Raw genomic sequence first — 17,601 nt, forward strand, 5'->3', positions numbered from 1 at the left:
ACCGTTATCTTCGGGAAGGAGCTGGACACGCATCGGTGCGCTCAGGAGGCACAACGTGCTTCCTTGAGTAGATTCCCGGGGTCAACCCTGCCTCCTTGTTCTATGTATATTTGTGTGTGTGCCCGCGCGCTTCCTTCTAACAGGCGTCGCACAGCGAGGAGGAAAGTTTAGTGCAGAGCGACTGCAGATTTGTCTGCTTTTTAAGCAGAAAGGGCGGGGGAGCGGGGTGGGCTGGGTTGGGCCGGTTTGTGTATAGGCTCCACAATGAGTCTATTTATTCGCTGCCTCCAGCCTGGGCAGAGTGAATAGGGAAGCGAGAGAAACTCAGCCTTCCAAACGCGTGGGCTTTGTGGAGCATAGTCCCCACTGGCAGATTTCAACTGCTAATTTCCCATGCTGCGGGGATCTCCTGCAAAGAGACACACACATGCCCATCATCGCTGTCTTCCCGAAGTCTGTCCCACCCGTCCCCCCGCCAGTAGGTAAACTCTGATACTATCAAGTTACACCGAAGGAGAAGTTTCCTCCATATCATTGCTTTGCTTGATGGTTTGCGGGGAAACCTCCTGTTTAAAATTAAAAATCTTGTCAAATAACGGAAGAGCAGCTCTGTTAATACGCGAAAGAACCCCGAGGATTTTTCGAGTGATCTAATTGTTATAAATAATTACGGATGAAAAGAAAACGCACTTATTATGCACTTCTAATAGTGTGACTGCATTAGAGAGAAAAGGGGCCAAAACAGTGATTAATTAATATCACACTGGTGTAGCTGTTTTCTAGCAAAAGGCCTCCTCCCCTCCTCCCCCCTTTGCCGAAGCAGAGAGTTTATCTGTCCTGCTGGAGTCATGCTTAGCCAGTAAGGGATCTTGTTTATAAATTTATACGGCGACCTTTTCTTTGTGAGCGCTCTAAAGTTGAGATGGACAAATTGCAGAGGTATACAATTTAAGTAGATGCACTTTTAATCACCGATCATTAAAATGGTTATGTTAAATATACTCAATTACATGCATGGCTTCACCCTAACAGTACTTTCTATTCTCCCAGCTGCTCACGTATTCCTTAACTATCGTCCGCAGAAGAAACTCGATTATGCTGAATCCATACATTTCTATGGATTTCATCAGCCTAATTAATGCTTCAGTGTGGTCCATGTGTCTGAATGGGTCCCTTTGCTATTACTTTGGTAAGGAGGCAGTGTTGGAATGCAGAGGGTCTTTCTTTCAGATCTACCCATGGGGATCACTGGGACTCTGATGGCAAAGGTAGCAAGTGTTAAATAGCAGGCACATGCAGGGGGAAAAGAAACCAACGGTGAGGTGCCTGCAAAAGGAACCTTGCTACTATAGGTATGACCAACAGGTCAGTGATGATCATTAAAACGGTTAAAGAAGAGAAGGTCAATGGAAGGCATCCACAAACTGTAGTGCGCTTCCTGAACACCAAACAAATCAGTTCCCGTACTGATCCTGATGCAAAATGAAAGCTGAAAACTGATTTTTAAACCTGCTGATTGAATCAAGGCACTACCACTGAGGCTCTGTTTCAGGGAGACAGCTAGTCTAAGAACTAAACGTTGCCAAAACTGCCGTGTACTGTATATTCTACGGTGTATGTTAAAGTTGGAGTATATTCGATACCATGCCAGGGCAGTAAATCTGTGTGTAGTGTGATAAACTAATACGGAGACACGTCTCTGTTAGTTAGGAGTGGATTTTCACTTCTTCTCCCGCAGAGGAAGCTATTTTTAAAAGTTGGATTTATTAGAGTTTCTAATCTGCACAGAAAGCCAACGACAGCTTTTAAGACACACTCTTTGCATTTTAGCGTTTGCTTCCTACCTCGGCGAGTTAACTATCACGTGGCTGGTGCTATATATACATTGCTCAAGATTAGATATTCTTGACCATGAAAGACATCGATAATTTTTGGTCACATGCACAGACACCTGTTGTGTAGAAGACCTCCCTGTAAGACTTCCTGATCGGATCCTCGCGATGGGGTGGGGTGGAAAAACAAAGATAATTTCTTACCACTCAGTGAATTACCAACCACCAGGCTGATGAAACAAGGACCTTTTCCCCCAGTCTTCCTAAATCCTCCCATATTGTACAGGGCAGATCATCGTCCTAACTTTGTATTCGTGCTTCGCTGTAGTCTTCATCCTTGCAGTAAAGATTTCAGATCTATAACCAAATTATAACGTAGGAACTTTATGCTTGTCATGCTAATGTAATGACTTTTATAGTAAGTGTATACTTTCTGTCTTTTGAAATTAGCTCTTCAAAACGCTTTGTGTAATGACAGACACTAGACATAAGAGACAAATGCACAAGCGGTGGTGCGATAATAATCCGGCAAACACACGGTGCCATTTCACAGTAAAGCGGAGAACCCAAGTACAGTACATCTCAGGATAGATGTGTCTCCCTGTCCGGTTTCATTGTGCAAACGCCCCGGATCCAGACTGACCCGGAAATAGGAAATTATCAAAAGAATGGTCAAATCTACCCGGGAAAGGATTTTTTTTAAATATATATATGGTATTTCATAAAAACAAATAATCTGATGCTTTCTGAGGGTTGGTTATTTTTGATCCAGCGCATACAATAGTAATTCAAATTGGTTGGAGCAGCTGTGCAGTTATTTCATATAAGCATTGGCTTGTTCCATTTCCAGTGATATAACTATACATGCACGCCTGTATGAATCTTGGCATGTGTCTATATGTCTCCGTATAGACAGATAGGTGGGTCCCTGGGAGCATTTGGTTTGCTCCTTTATTGTGCGTTGTCCAGAATTCCGTCCAGGAGATGATCTGGATAACAAAGAGGGGTAAACCAAAGCTATAGGTGTATTGCAATCTGGGGACCTCACTCATTGCCTATAATTGTAAATAAGGTAAGTTCACACGACGATCGAGTAACGAGAGAACAAGAGGCCTATTTTAATCAGGTGGTTCTCTCTCCTTGATGGAGATCAGAGCTCCATCACTCCTGGCCCTCTCATTGTGTCCCCCCTGCTGGAAATGACAGCTCCTTCAGAAATGAGCAACTTGGTCCCTGGATGGGATTTCACCTCTTTTGCACTACACATGTACCAATTGTCATTTTGCTGCTACAGCCAATCCTCTAAATTATATAAGTGTATAAACTCGGCCTCATTAAATCCCCTTTTTGGACAGCTTGAGGGTTGGAGAGTGTATTACTGTAAGCCAGAGGAGACTTAAATTATATCCAAATGGGGATTGAAACATAGTGGTACTTAAACACACTCCTTGTCTCAGCAACAGTGCTCTGATTTTTTCCCTCTAGGGTGTTATAATATTACAAACGCAAGTTTCCTCGTGTCACATCAAACGATCTGAATCCTATTTCTTGATTCAGCCTACGGGCTCCATTGTGGTGGGGACAAACATAAAATAAAGATACGATCAAATACTGTGGCCTGACCAAAGAGAAGTTTATCGCTCCTCTGAGAGAGCTTCCTAATATGAAGTTCAAACCCTTTATATCTGAGCACACTGTGTGAGTTACTTTCCTGGGTACATCTCTGTATGTATATGTGTGTATATACAGAGAGAAGTGTTGGTGTGTGCATAGGCAGTGAACTGTGAACAACAGTTAGCCAACAGTATAGACCGTTCAATTCCTACACTTCCATTCTTCAACCAACAGCCAATTAAAAATCTCATCTTCAGTGGGAAAATCTTTGCCTGCAAAGGTCTGCTTCTTTCATAAATTCATCTTCAAACATTTGTGCTGTTCAGCACTGAGATACAAGGAGACATGGCCGGTGAACATTGAGCGTTAACTCTGAATTACATGGATCTCTTGCCGCAGGCTAACCAGATCATTATTTCCGAGAGTAACCTTTCACCGGTTCTGAAATATTCTCCAGTTGCTCTGTAATCTAGCACGTCACGATTATCGGTCTGTCATATTAAAATACACTGATATGCATGGTCGAATTAACATGTTCTCCCTACTAATCACACTAACAACTCTGTGATGACAAGGGCGCAGAAGGTTGCGCGTTATATGGGAATATGCTGCAGGGCAGCAGTCCTATAGAAAGTCAGCCAAAGTTGGCTTTGAAAAGAGGTTTGGATTTTCATCGTGTTCAAACTCCTGAAGGATTCGGAGAGAGTCCGCGATTTAACCAAGTGTCACCCACATTGTATTACTGGCCCCCGAGAGATTTGTTGTTTCTTGTCACTCATGATTTTTCTTTTTAACTCAGTGGTCTGGGTTTGTGTGGCATAGGCTGAAGATGGGCAAAAGGCGCTGCTATACAGTACATTCTTACAGGGCTTTGGGGTTGTTTGGGGTGTAATCGCTGTTTCAATTCCGATGTCCCGGACTGCACCTGATTTTGATTTGGATCAAAAAGTTTGGAAGCTGCCGGAAAAGTGTTTACCGGTGAAATAACGGCAGCAAACACGATGGGCAGGAAAAGCTTGATAAGGCATAGTGATGAATGTGTGTGCCAGTGTGTGTGTGTGTGTGGGGGGGGAGGAGTAATGGGAAACTGGCATTTCTGGTCATTCCAGCTCCTCGTTATTCGTTTGAACCGGTAGACAGCCTCCATCTCTCTGTTTAGATATTCTTCACCGACCCCTAGACGCCCAGACAGCACGTTCCCAAACTTTGAAATGCCAAATCATGTTATTGCTGTGGCAAGAGGCTGCTTTAGGATCTGTGACAGCTGAGTTTTCCCTATCGATTATGTGACACTGCAGTTCATTTACACAGCTCCAAAGCTCAAAGACACGAGAAGCCTCCAATTTAACAAAAAATAAATCCCTCACTGAAAGTGAACCAACTTTATGTACAGTCTTTAAACTGATAGATCGGAACTTAATTCATGGAGACAGAGAGAGAGAGAAGGCGACAGAACCAGTTCCGCTTTCACACTGTCCTTTTATAAACCTTCAGAAATTACAACGTTGAAAATCTAGGGAGATTAAGGACTGAAATTTTAATTAGGAATATAATGTGTTAGGTTGCTATAGCTCTGTAAAACTTCCAGGGCAAACAACTCTCTCTGTCTCTCTCAATACAGAGTGTGTGTGTGTGTGTGTGAATTATATACACAGAGAGTAACTGTCTGTGTGTATGTCCAATACACTTATAAAGCAACTATCTATCTATATATCGCGGTAGCTAGAATGTAGACGTAGAATATTAAATATTTGTTAATGTGGATGGTCGCCAGGTACACGAATTAAAGTGATTCCAGTTAAATTACATTGAAGCTGCGGGACCCAGATACAAAGATGGGGGAAGCCCATATGATTCGGTCATTTATTAAGACTGATAAGTGAGTGACCGGCCTGCATATGCTGCGGGTTCTTTAACTGGGGACTGCTCAACAGAAAAGACAAGCTCCCAGCCCCTGGCTCCCGCCGCCCCCCAGGCCTCGCAGAGGTTTCATTACTTGCTGTTAGTGCCTGAAAACAATAAAGGATGTCGAACTGGGCTTTTATTGATTATTTGTCACCCTGTATTTGTCAGTTTCAATAACTTTTCCTGAAGTTTTACTTACGGGCACTTGAGCTTTCGGATTAGGCCAGCTCTGAGGGTTGCACTGAGGGGTAATTATCCGCTGGCCTGCTTCCCTGTAGTCAGAGCTAGGGAAGCCAGAAAGAAAAGAGCATTAATGTATGTAAGCATTAATCTGTCCTCAATCACCCTAAAGCAGTGACCATTCCAATCAATAGGGGAGAGCTCCCGATCGCTTGGACACTACTTGGGCCGGGTGGATGCCCCCTCCCCCCCCCCCCGCCGCGCCCCGGAGATGATTTGGCTTTGGTTAATTTCACTTACAGCTTATTCGCATATACTTTTATCTCTAAGCATGAAGCCTGTTATTCCTAGGGGAATCCAGTGTGCTGCTGCTGTTTGGATGCATTAGCTAGTTCTATAGGGGTACAAAGTGTGTGTGTGTGTGTGTGTGTGTGTCTCGATGGGTGTGTTCAGTGGATGTGTGCAAGGATGGGGGTGGGTGAGAGTCTATAGACGTTCCAAACTATTTTGAAGGCCTAGAAATCGAAGAGGATGTTTCCAATCGGGACAACAAACTTCCCGTCAATGTTCTTTGAACTTTCCGAATCGGTTACATCCAATAGGTTGCATTAAAAGGCTGGATCAAAATAGTAACGTGAAAGCAAAATCAGGGGATTTTAAAAATTTGATTTAAGATCAGCCCTTCAAACAAATCTCATTTCTCTTCCCGGATTAATATTTTATATTACTGCGAGATTGCATCTACTCTCTATGTTTAAGAAGGTAAAAAAATAAACCACTTGGGTGTCGAGGTGGAAAGAAATCCCCAGCAGGGAATCAAATAGGGAAGAAGTGTGTTGGAAAAGACCAGCAAACAAATGGCGACTGGAGGAATCCTCAGGTGACGCTACCAAATCACCCCTGTAACTCGTGTGCAGACCCGTTGTCAGAGAACAGGAGAACTGAATCTCGAAGTTGGTTCACTTCCTGAGGGTCTTTTGCAACCCTCCGTCCACTCACCTTTTTTCTGTACCAGCTTCTAGCACCATCCAGAGCCCAGCAAGAGCGAGAATTTAGCTTGTCTGGCAGCTAAAAAGTTGGTTATGGCACGAGAGGAAACTTCTTGGACCCTGAAGTTCTCCCCGGGTGATCTAGAAAGGGAGAGAGGGATGCAGTACGAGATGCTCACAGAGCTATTTAAAGAAACTAAAGCGGCCAAACCTTTATGGAAATTAGAGAGAGACAAGGCCTTATCTTTGGCCATTTCCCTTCTCCAGTAACCTCCCCATTGCTCCCTTGCGATGCACGCTGTTACATACATCGTAAAGCCGTACTAATTTGTAACTACACTAAAGGCAAGCGAGCATAATCGTCCCCCTGGGCTGGCACGGTGCCTATCGCGTACAGTATACCGTTTGATGTACTGTAGTTCATACCACCGCAAGCGAAGAGCCAGGCGAACACAGAGTGCCCTGTTACACAGGATTTAATTACAGCGGAGTGCATTCTCCATGCTGATTAGGAGACAAATCAATCGGGGGCTTATTTGCCACAATGAACCAATAAAAACAATTTATTAGAGCAATAATCGGAGCCCCACATGGTCTAAATATTATTGTTTCAATAGCACGGAGGGAATTTAGATGGAAAAATGTCACACACACCATCAGAATCCTGACTGGCTCATGCACCCTGAGATTTTAGCTTTTTCCCAGGGGGTTATTTGCTTGTTTGGGGGCCTTTTACCAAAAAAAAAATGGGTCCCACAATTGCAGGTTCATATGTCTTGGTTTCTGAATGACCTACAATAAAAAATGCTGCCCACTTGGTCTTAAAGATTTCCTTATTTCCTGTGATTTATATGTGAAATTCCTGGAAGAAGGGAGGCCATACAAAAGGTCCCCAAGCTATAGACCAAGATAAATGGCTTGTTGTAATATAGTTAGCAAAACATAATGCAAAGTACAGAAAATTCTATAGAGGCTAGGGGAAGACATCCATTCCCTGGCTGCAAAGCCACTGAGCTTTAAGTCAGGGAGCAGAGATTTTGGAGGGAGTTCGGTGGGAGGAATGTGGGAGATAGAAATTCCATGACCTTCCACCCTCCAAATAACACGTCTCCCTTATTCTCTTGATTAATTCCTGCAGTCTGCAAAGGGTTCAGTTAAATCAATGAGAGAATCTGGGCGGCAAGGAAAGCAGGATTCTTGGCCCAGCTCAAACTGAGAACTGTAGAGTCCCCTATAGTTTAAAGTTGGTGACTCAGGAGACTCTGGCTTTGCTTACAGCCTTCTGGAACTTCAGTCATCTCTGTACTAAACCGGAGAGGACCTCATTTCCTGCGCTAGTACTCAATGCTCTGCCAACCACAAGGTCTTTTAATAAGGCTGCCAGGGGTGCCTGGCTGTGGGAAAGACAGTCAGTGTTTATCACCAGGGAATGAGTTGGCATCATAGTCTCCTCTGAGTCACCAACCTGGCTAGCCCTGAGCATGACTTCATAAATCATGCTACCTAATTGAAAGCCACATGTTTACATGTACAGTGCTATTCAGCAGAATGCAAAAAAAAAAGAGAGAAAAGATTAAAAAACAAAAACGCAACGGCCCTGTAGCGCTGTTCCTTCTTCTTGCTAGTCAATTAATCAATCAGTTGATTGTTACATTGTAGCAGGCACATAAAAACAAAAACTAAAATAAAACCACCCTACACATCTACAATAAAAAAATCAGTTAATCAAAGACTGATCATTTCTATAACATATCCCTGGAAAGGAATCTTGAGGTGTTGTTTTAATTATTAATTTTAAATTACCTGAAACTTACAATTTTTTTAAAAATTATGGTGTTTTAGGCATGTGAGTATTTTAAAGCAGCTGAATCAGGTTATGAAGGGAAGAAAGAGGATTTGGTTAAAATAGTCCTTTAAATTTCTTGTATTCACTTTTTTTTTAAATGTAGGTTACTACACATCTGTCTGTTTTTTCCCCCAGTGGAGATGAAAAATGAAACTGGGACAAAAGACATTCCAGTTTGTTATATAACTCTCTCTTACTTTTCAAACCCAATCTCCTTCCCTTTTTTTTTTTTCACTTGTAGGGTCCAAAGATATCCTGATGTTGAAGAAACCTCTTCAGTTACACCCAGTGCTTTATTGCCCTCAGAGGTGGAAGGGGACAGTTAAATAAGTGCATAACAGCCGTAGAGCAGCAATTTGAATATTAATATTTTACTTTCTTCAAACAACAACAAAAAAGATACTTCAAAACCAGGTGCCAGACAAAACATTAAATCTGCAATCATTAAACCAGAAATGAGGAGTAGGAATTTTGATTGACAGTTTGCCACCAGAAGCCCTAAAGTAGGATTTTATTGCAGATATAACATAGTTTACCGTTCTTTGCTCCCTTCAGTTAGATTCTGTGTCTGGTGTTGACGTCTGAGACACATATCTACATATAAGCTTCATGTATAATGGGATATTGCTCAGAAAATGAAGAAATGTCAATATTTTTCTTGCTCACTGTTATATAAATAAAGAACACCCTTAGCTTGTTGTTTGCTTAGTGTCTTCTCTGACCCTTCAATATATCACATTTAAAGCATTTCCCCCCAACAAGAAGACATTTTGCTTACCTGGTAAATTTTTAATTGAGAAATGGTTCGTGTGAAAGACATGTTAAATAAATAACATAAACACTGTCTGACAACTTCTCTTAGCACTTCCTAAGTAATATTTCATTATAGATGAAATGGATCACATGTTTTCTGCTTAAGAGACTAAAACAATGCATTGTTTAATAGTCAATAATGTTTTAATCAAACAATTGGTTTTCAAAGGGATTAGCAGCCAAAGAGACTAGATTCCTAGGCTGATCTTTTTCTCAGTTGGTTCTGATATCAATAAGAAATATTGGTAGGTTGAAGACAGATATAAAAAGGAAAACAAATGTTACACTTCCACACTAAACCCTTGGGGTATCATTTATGGCATACTGGCTTTGGAACTGCTGCTCATTTGATGTATTGAACATTACTTTTTTATGCACATTAAAACTTTATTTAGCTTAACTGCCTTCTTGATGAGTTTGACTGTAATAATTAATGCTAGAGTCGTCCAAGTAAGAAGCAAACAATTAAAACGTTTATGTATTTGATTCTTGATAGGCATCTCTACAAGGTAGGTTTTAACATTTTTTTTTCTTCTTAATTTTTTTTCAGTAAGAAGGATAAGCTTGGAGCGCCCAGTCACCGTGGTAACTGCCAGAAAAATTCTCCTGAAGTTTGAAGAGGTCAGCTCACAGGGTCAACAACTCTGGCCTCTTTCTGAGCTGGGCCTGGCAGGCCCCATCCTGCAGTTGGAGTGGTAGGCCAGGCCTAGCCCTGGGAGGTGGGCCATTCCAGCTCTGATATAAATTTTTTGAGTCAGTTCACGGCCTGGACTCTCCAGGTGGTCTCCAAAATCGATTGTGACCTTCTGACCCTGTCTAACGGAGGCATAGCATCCAACCTAAGTAAGGATTTAGCCAGGAATGACAGCTTTCCACTGAGTGTTATTGGGGACAGTACAAACAATTTTGGAAGCAAGGAGGTAGGTATGAGGAGTAGAGGTCATTAAAAGCATATTAAAAAACTATTTTTTAAAATAACCTTGTTGGTGAAAAGTTTTTATTAGCATTGAGTACCCCTGTTATAAGCCTTTTCAGCAAAGCCCCTTTCCCCCCTCCCCAATGCTATTTTATATTAAATATTCTGAATGTTAACATGTGAAAAATAGGCCCTTTGTATATTCCAAACCAAACCTAGTATTTCCTCTGCATCTGGATTTCAAATATGTAAATAAGGCTGGCTGATTTGTAGCCAAATAGGCACTGTCTATAAAGACGGGATATTTTCTTAACACCACAGAAACAGCAGGTTGTTTATTTAAGGAAGTAACTTCTTTAATATGGGCAGCCTTTTTAGATTCAAAATAATCTTAATAGATGCAATTTTTTATTTAAAGAAGGAAATTAAATAACATGCAAAAATAGCCTGCTGGTTTCACAGGCTATGTCCATTGCTGTTTTGTAAAACAAATAGCCAAGCCACAAATTTGGTTACATATGAATTCTAACAATGCTAAGATCATACCTATACACAAGAAGAAATATTCTTGACGATTGTAAGAAATGCAGAATTGTCTTGGGGCTATTACTGTGCAGAGGTAACAAAGTATATAATCCTGAGCTTCTCAGCAAGTAGCTTTATGCTTTGGGTTCCTACTGAGACTGTCCTAATTATTACTATTTTAAGGAACCTATTCTGCACCGCTACTCATTTGAGTATCCTTATTCATTTGCAGAAGTGGGACTGTATGGAATAGGAAAAGTACAGTTACCAAGTCGAACAATGTTCTTAAAATTTCATATGTGACCTTAAAACTGCTGTGAAGAAAGTAAATTGTGGAATTATTTTGTCCCGTTCTCAGGAAAAATTAAGTAAACACACCCCAGCAGGAATGTTTTTCCAAATCATTCTTGCTACGCCTAGTAAATAAGAGCTAGGTTCCAATATCCTTGCTCACGTTCCGTTAGTACCTTACCCCTCAAGTGGCCCCATTGAAGCCACTGGAGAAGCCAAAAGAGTGAGATATTAAACACAAATAAGAGTGGCAGAGTCTAGCCCAAAGGCTCAGTTCTGAGACTGGTTCTCACAACAAATCGTGCTTTACTCTGCAAATGCTCCTGTTGGTTACTATGGCTCAGATTCTGTTGCCTTTACTCACATTGACTAGTACCTTACTCTGCAAATAGTCTCGTTGAAATCAGTGGAACATTTGTGGAATAAGATATTAGTCAAGCTGCATAAGGCTGGCAGAATCTGCTCCAGTGGGGCTTGGTGTGAAGTAAGGTACTACTTAGGGTGAGTAAGGGTGGCAGAGCTGGGCCCCAAATAAGCTAGGGCCTGATCCTTCACCTGTTGAAGTCTGGGGTAAATCCTCTCATGGTTTTCCTAGTGAATACTAACCACACATTTTTATAGACAGAGCTACAGCAAAAACAACTTAATGACATGAGAAGGCCCATTGACTTCAGAGGGACTTCTTGTGAGAATTAGACTGGCAGAATCTGGCTCTTACTCTTCAGTGAGGACTAGTGCCTTTGCTTGGTTTACAGAAAACATATTTAAAAATGAGAGTTATGAGCAGTCAAATGATTTTTAGCAGAGCTTACTATATCCTCATCTCCTCTGTGGCATGACTCTACATTTCCCCCGTCCTGCCTAACAAGCACATGGGCTGCTACTAAGACAGTCTGCATGATGGAGAATGTAAATATTTCCCTGGGACACAGATCAAAATTCTCCCAGCCCCTGCCCCAGCCTTACCATCAAGAACAGGCAAAAATAATTGGCATCGGAAATAAAGAAGTGAATCCCAAGATCTTTGGTTCTCCGCAATTTTACTTGCATTTTAGAATAACTTGAAAAATTAGACATTTCCTTAAAACAAAATCGGGTTGGGGCCTGATTGTCGTCTGTCTGTTCATGTCATGCAGTCATCTGCACCTGAGCAAAGTGGATATAAAATGCACAGATGCAAATGAAAACACAGGAAGTGGAGAAAAAAACCCTTTATCTTTTTCCGTAGTGAAGATTCAGCTATCATGTATACAAATGATAGATTGTCTCCAACCAAACATTAGCAGCAGCAAAGGTGAGAATTTTTAACCTCCTTCATGCCATTTATTTCAGTGCCATGTGAACTTCAAAACATAAGGGCTCCATTGCAATAGTTTATTAAGTATAGGCTATTCCTTTACTTTTTATTTAATTAAAAAGCAAGGGAATTATATGAACAAACTGGCTTAATGAAAAGTTAAGGATGAACAGTCAAAATCACCAAGAGAGACAAGGAGGGCGAGGTAATATTTTATTGGACTAACTTCCCTCAGTGAAAGAGACAAGGTTTCAACCTGCAGAATTGGTCTATGTAGTTCAAAAGCTAGTCTCTTTCACCAAGAGAAGTGGGCCTAGTAAAATATATTCCTTCACCCACCTTGTGCGTCTACTATCGTGGGACCAACACAGCTATAGCAACACTGCAAAATCACCAAGGGCAGGACAGTAGCTTTTAACCATAGCGTTTAGTATGGGCTGGTAAAGAGTTGCACTGCCCGGGGGGAGCCACTAGAGGCAGCATGCCTCCCAGAGATGGCTGCACTCAGGGAAGTATCATGGAAGGAGTGCCAGAGTTCCTCCTCCTCCTCACTCCCCCTATGCTTTCGGCCCATGGCTGGCCAGCTTTGCTGACTGGCATGTAGGGGGTGGGCAGAGCCATAGTGCCCCACCTACTCCCTGCCCTTCCCCACCTCATTTTGGGTGGGCTCTATCAGGTAGTGGCAGCCCCCACACAGGAGCTACAGTTCAGGCTGGCCCTTCTGCAGGTGCCCCAAATTGTGAGAGGTTCGGCACTCCTCTCTACCTACTGTGTTACATTTAAGAGTCTGCTGCTATCTAGCCCAGAGTCAGGAAACGCAGAAGTGAAGGTTCCAAAGAGCAACATTAACTTGGACATGTTTCATATTGGAAGTGTTTTCTATTTCTGGTTGCGGTTAGATGTGCAGTGTAATGTTCCGTTTAAGGTGCCAAAAGTATACCATGGAGTAGCCATTATATACAACCTAACCCAGTTGACATGGCCCTTGAAACTTTAACTTCTGTTTTTCTTGATGGTCTGTGATTTAGCTGTGTGTCCTGATGGTGCATAAGATTATAAAGGATATGCTCCCTCTGCAACTTGTTGGAGAGTTTCAGTCAGAGAGGGCATATCATATAATCTTAGCCCTCATTTGAAGTAGAGCCGTTATACACGCACTTTCTGATGCAAAGCTTCTGTGTGCTGTTTCCCCATTGTGTTCAATCCTGATTAGGAAACAAATCTTTACAATCCCCATTCTAATGTAACACAAGTAAATTATGCTTTGGGTATATACAATGGAAGTGTAGATTATTTTAGATATATAAAAGTTCTACTGAACTTGAGGATAGTGGTTTAATTACAGGATTTAAAAAAAAAAAATTGCTGTTAATAAAGACAGCCTGTGTTTCCCCCCGCTTTGATTTACCTCCAGATCAACCATATTCAGTAACCCCTTTCTGACATTTGCAGCAACATGTGTGGGTTGGCAGGATCTTATAGGCATTTCCATCTTCTCAGCACTGATATTTTTTCTGGATTGTAGCACCAACTCCACAGTGTGCCATTGTTTGGAATCTTTCAATGACTCTTCTTCTCCCAACTGGAAACTTGCCCCAGATCCATATTTCTTTATTACAGTTTTTCAAAACAATTATAGAAGTACTGATTGTAGTAAGAGGCAGCGTGAGCCAATGATTAGATCAGACAGCGGAGAGTCAAGAGACGTGGGTGTCGTTCCACATTCTGCCTCTGATTTCCTGTTTGACCTTGGGTTTGGCCTTGGGCAAGTTACCTAACATCTCTGTAACTCAGTTTCCCTATCTGTAAAATGGGAATAATAATGCTCACCTTTATAGAGTGCTTTGAGATCATTGAATAAAAGGTGCTATGTAAGAGAAAAGTCTTTGTCTTTGTTATTTTGTTAGAACGAAATCAACCTAAGTCTCCTCTCTACTTTGTTTTAGTTCTTGAGACACATTGTTAGTCTTTTAGGGTTAGGACACCACTTCTTCCATAGAGATATCGTCATTTGGCTTTTTGTTTCCCTTGTATTCAGATCATATAAGGCAGTGCTGATATGCTCCCTTCCCCCTTCACACCAGCTTTGTTTAAACAAAACTACAAAGCGATTGATGATGCATGTTCTCAAGGGCCCAATAACCTTTGTATATACCAAGCAGAGTGCTACTTTTGTAAGGGTAGCCAGCAAGCTAATACACCTCCAAATTGTATTATTTATTTTCCTAGTAATCTAATTGTTGGTTAGCAATTTCTCTTGCTGTTTAGTTGCTCTTGCACAGTCTTGTAGTTTCTAGTTATGTAACAAATCTCATTTTGTGAATATGTGAATTTAACAGCTGTCATTGTCAACAGAGGTTGTGTGTGTGGGGTTTTTTTTTTTTTTTTTTTGGCAAGCTGGCATTACTCATCAGTCTCATGGTAGTTTTGTTTGAAAAATGCTTGTGTTAGAAAAAGTGGATTTATCAGCTCAGCACTGTATGGTGCTAGCATGCAGCACAACAAAAGACAAGTACTCATTTCAGTAGTGCTTGCAGCATTTCATGGGGCCCCCAAATAGGCTGAACAAGGCTTCTCTGGCAACTAAAACCAAATACAGTGGGAAGCTGTTAAAGTGGTAGTGTCACTGCCTGGAAAATTGATTCTAGTTCCTTTCTTAATTTGCTGCTGCTTTACATGTTGAAAAAGATTGTTTTATTAAGACAGTCACTGCCTAGAAAAAAAGAGACGTAACTGAAAATGTGATTTTTCTTTTAATCTCTTGATGCCCAGATTAAACGATGAAACTGTCCTTTGGAGAGTGGTTCTGGCATACAAGAAAGAATAAAATACTAGCTGTTCTTTTAAATAGTATTGCTTCAAGTGAATTATACTGCAGTCTTTCAGGGAGATCCTATTTCTTTGTAAAATTTAAACTGTGCATTATCAAAAATGATTTGTTGTAGCTGCATTTTCTTTTGCAACTGGCATTTTAGATTATGAACACAATGGATAAGAATCCCAGTAAACTGTGATCTCATAACTGAAAGTGTCACTGGTGGGTCAAACTAAAGAAACAGTCTCTTATGTTACAAATAACTGGGATTACATGTATTAAAATTTCATATTACTTTTTAAAATATTTATTTTACTATTTTTAACATTTATTTTTTACATTGCTCTCTACTTGGACACTGGAAATAGTCTAGTGAATTTCAGTTTTTTATCATGATATTTTAGTCAGTTTCATTTTCAGGTTCTCATGCACAAACACAATGCTACAAACACTAAGGTGGAATATTTACTTAAAGAAAACAGTTTCCACTGGATTTAAAAAAGAAATAACTGCAATTAATCTTACATTTTGCAAAAGCTTCAGTTTTACAAAATGCAAGTTCTGGACTAGCTTTGATCTTCCATATTCCCTTATATATAGAAGCACAATCAATTTACTATTCTATCTATACTTCAGGTACTCAGGTAGAAGTCAGAGTGGCAAAACCAAGAATCTTTTTAGGGGCTTAGGAATCAGTGATAAAAATATTCATTTTTGAAAAAATGGCACCTCATTTACATTCACCTTAACTCTGATCCAGATAAATGCACATGCACACAAAGTTTTGAATGCACAATAGATAAATGCATGCACAGATGTCTTTCTATATATATAATTAATTATTTTGTGTACATAAGCATGCTTGGATGTGTAATTGTCTATGTGTGTTCCTACACACTGGGGTGCCGTCAGGAGATTCCCATGTTATCCTCCAGCACTCTCATGAAAGAAGCAGCCATCATGTAACCGTTTGCACTTCCTGAGTTCATAGGGGTTGCTGTTGTCACCTGCTGTAAGTGCTGCAAACCTCAAACAGCGGGTTGAGGGTTGGGCCATTAGCACAATGAGGGCAGCACGGAGGGAGAGATGACCTGTGCCTGCTGATGGTGTGGGGGCAGCGTGAGGGCAGCCAACTTCAGCAGTGTTACTGAGCATGCTCAGTCTGTGTCAGCATGCTCAGTACAAGCCAAGCAGCAAATCTGGGGGAGGGGTAGGACACGGCCCTGCATCCCCCCTGACCTGTCGCCTCAGAGTCAGGTGTTTGCATTTCGACAAGGAACACAGGAGGTAGTATTCTTCAAGGTGATATCCTCTGTGGCTTATGAGCAGATAGGAGACCCTTGATCACCAGTCAGATAGCATGACAAAGTTGCATTTTGGAGAAGTACACACTATTATTCCCCTGTAACAATATGTTGCAACAATGATGTTTACAGGTTCCTCCTCCTTTGGCTAAAAGAGGGCTTTGGCCGAACCCTCTAATGATGGTTTAGCATATAAGCGCAAACCTAGGAATCAGACCTCCTGAACTCTAATCCTATATTTGACCAACTCTTTCCCCTTGCTGCACTGACCCTCACTGCTTCCTTCTGTAAAACAGGGATGATAATGCTCACCTACCGCACCAGGGTATTATGATGATTAATGAATAGTTGGAAATCACTTTACAATAATACTTTTAATTCTAAGGCATCCCCGCCCCCTGGGCCAGAGCTCTCAGAGCAAGGCACAGCAGAATAATATAATACAAAGTACAGAGAGAAGTCAAAAGACCACTCTGTAAGAATAGAAAAACAGGAAGGGCTGAAAAAAGGCGGGGGTAAAGAGGCGGCAATAGCTATTCATATAAATGTGAATAGGAGATACTGAAATGGAGGTGGCCACAGCATGGCGACATTGTGATCCTTGACTGACTTAAATAATGGTGGGAACTCAAAGCAATGGCACCTGAGCACAAATTTCCTTAAGCCTTGGCCTGACGGGTGAGGTCTTGAACATATCCAGGGCCTGATCCATTAAGGGTTTTAAAAAGCAGCTGTTCCAGGTTAAAAATCAAACCACCCCCCACCCCTTTGACAGGCAGCACATATAAAGTGAAGAAGTCCTACTACGAGGAAATTACAACAATTGAGCTTCGGGACCAGAAGGACGTGTTGCCGTTGAAGGAGCATGTTTGAAAATGGACAGCACCATGTAAGTGCTAATTGTTCTTATTACATCTGTGCTCTACCTCCACATTTAGAAAGAGTTGGGTTTAGGAATAAATTTACTTTTTTTTTAGTGTGGCTATGTGGTTGAATTGGACTGGGACAGATCCATTTAGTTAAACGGGAGCTTTGCCTTTGACATCCAGGGGATCTCTGGGATGGAGGAGATGGTCATACGTCTCTTCAAAGCTCTGCTGGTCAAACCATTCAGTAGTATTGTTGGCAGCAAAGCAAGTTGTTTGCGTGCCTTTCCATTCAATTGTGAGCTATGTAAGGGGGTGCTCACCCAGCTACAACATGTGGCTTTTGGGGGGACAGCCACTTTCTCCTCCAGTTTTGTCAAGCCTCACAAATGTGAACGTACCAACTCT

General features: G+C 41.4%; 1 long non-coding RNA gene across 1 annotated transcript in view; it reads left to right on the forward strand.

Moving 5' to 3' along the window:
• Window positions 1-10,279, forward strand: part of LOC123378080 — a 96,155-nt gene extending 85,876 nt beyond the window's left edge. The window contains exon 3 of the long non-coding RNA XR_006582453.1: window positions 9,730-10,279. This is a non-coding gene — a long non-coding RNA (uncharacterized LOC123378080). The remainder of the gene's footprint in view (window positions 1-9,729) is intronic.
• Window positions 10,280-17,601: the final 7,322 nt, after the last annotated feature.

The sequence above is a fragment of the Mauremys mutica genome, chromosome 9 (genome assembly GCF_020497125.1).
Source record: "Mauremys mutica isolate MM-2020 ecotype Southern chromosome 9, ASM2049712v1, whole genome shotgun sequence".
Classification (NCBI taxonomy): domain Eukaryota; kingdom Metazoa; phylum Chordata; order Testudines; family Geoemydidae; genus Mauremys; species Mauremys mutica.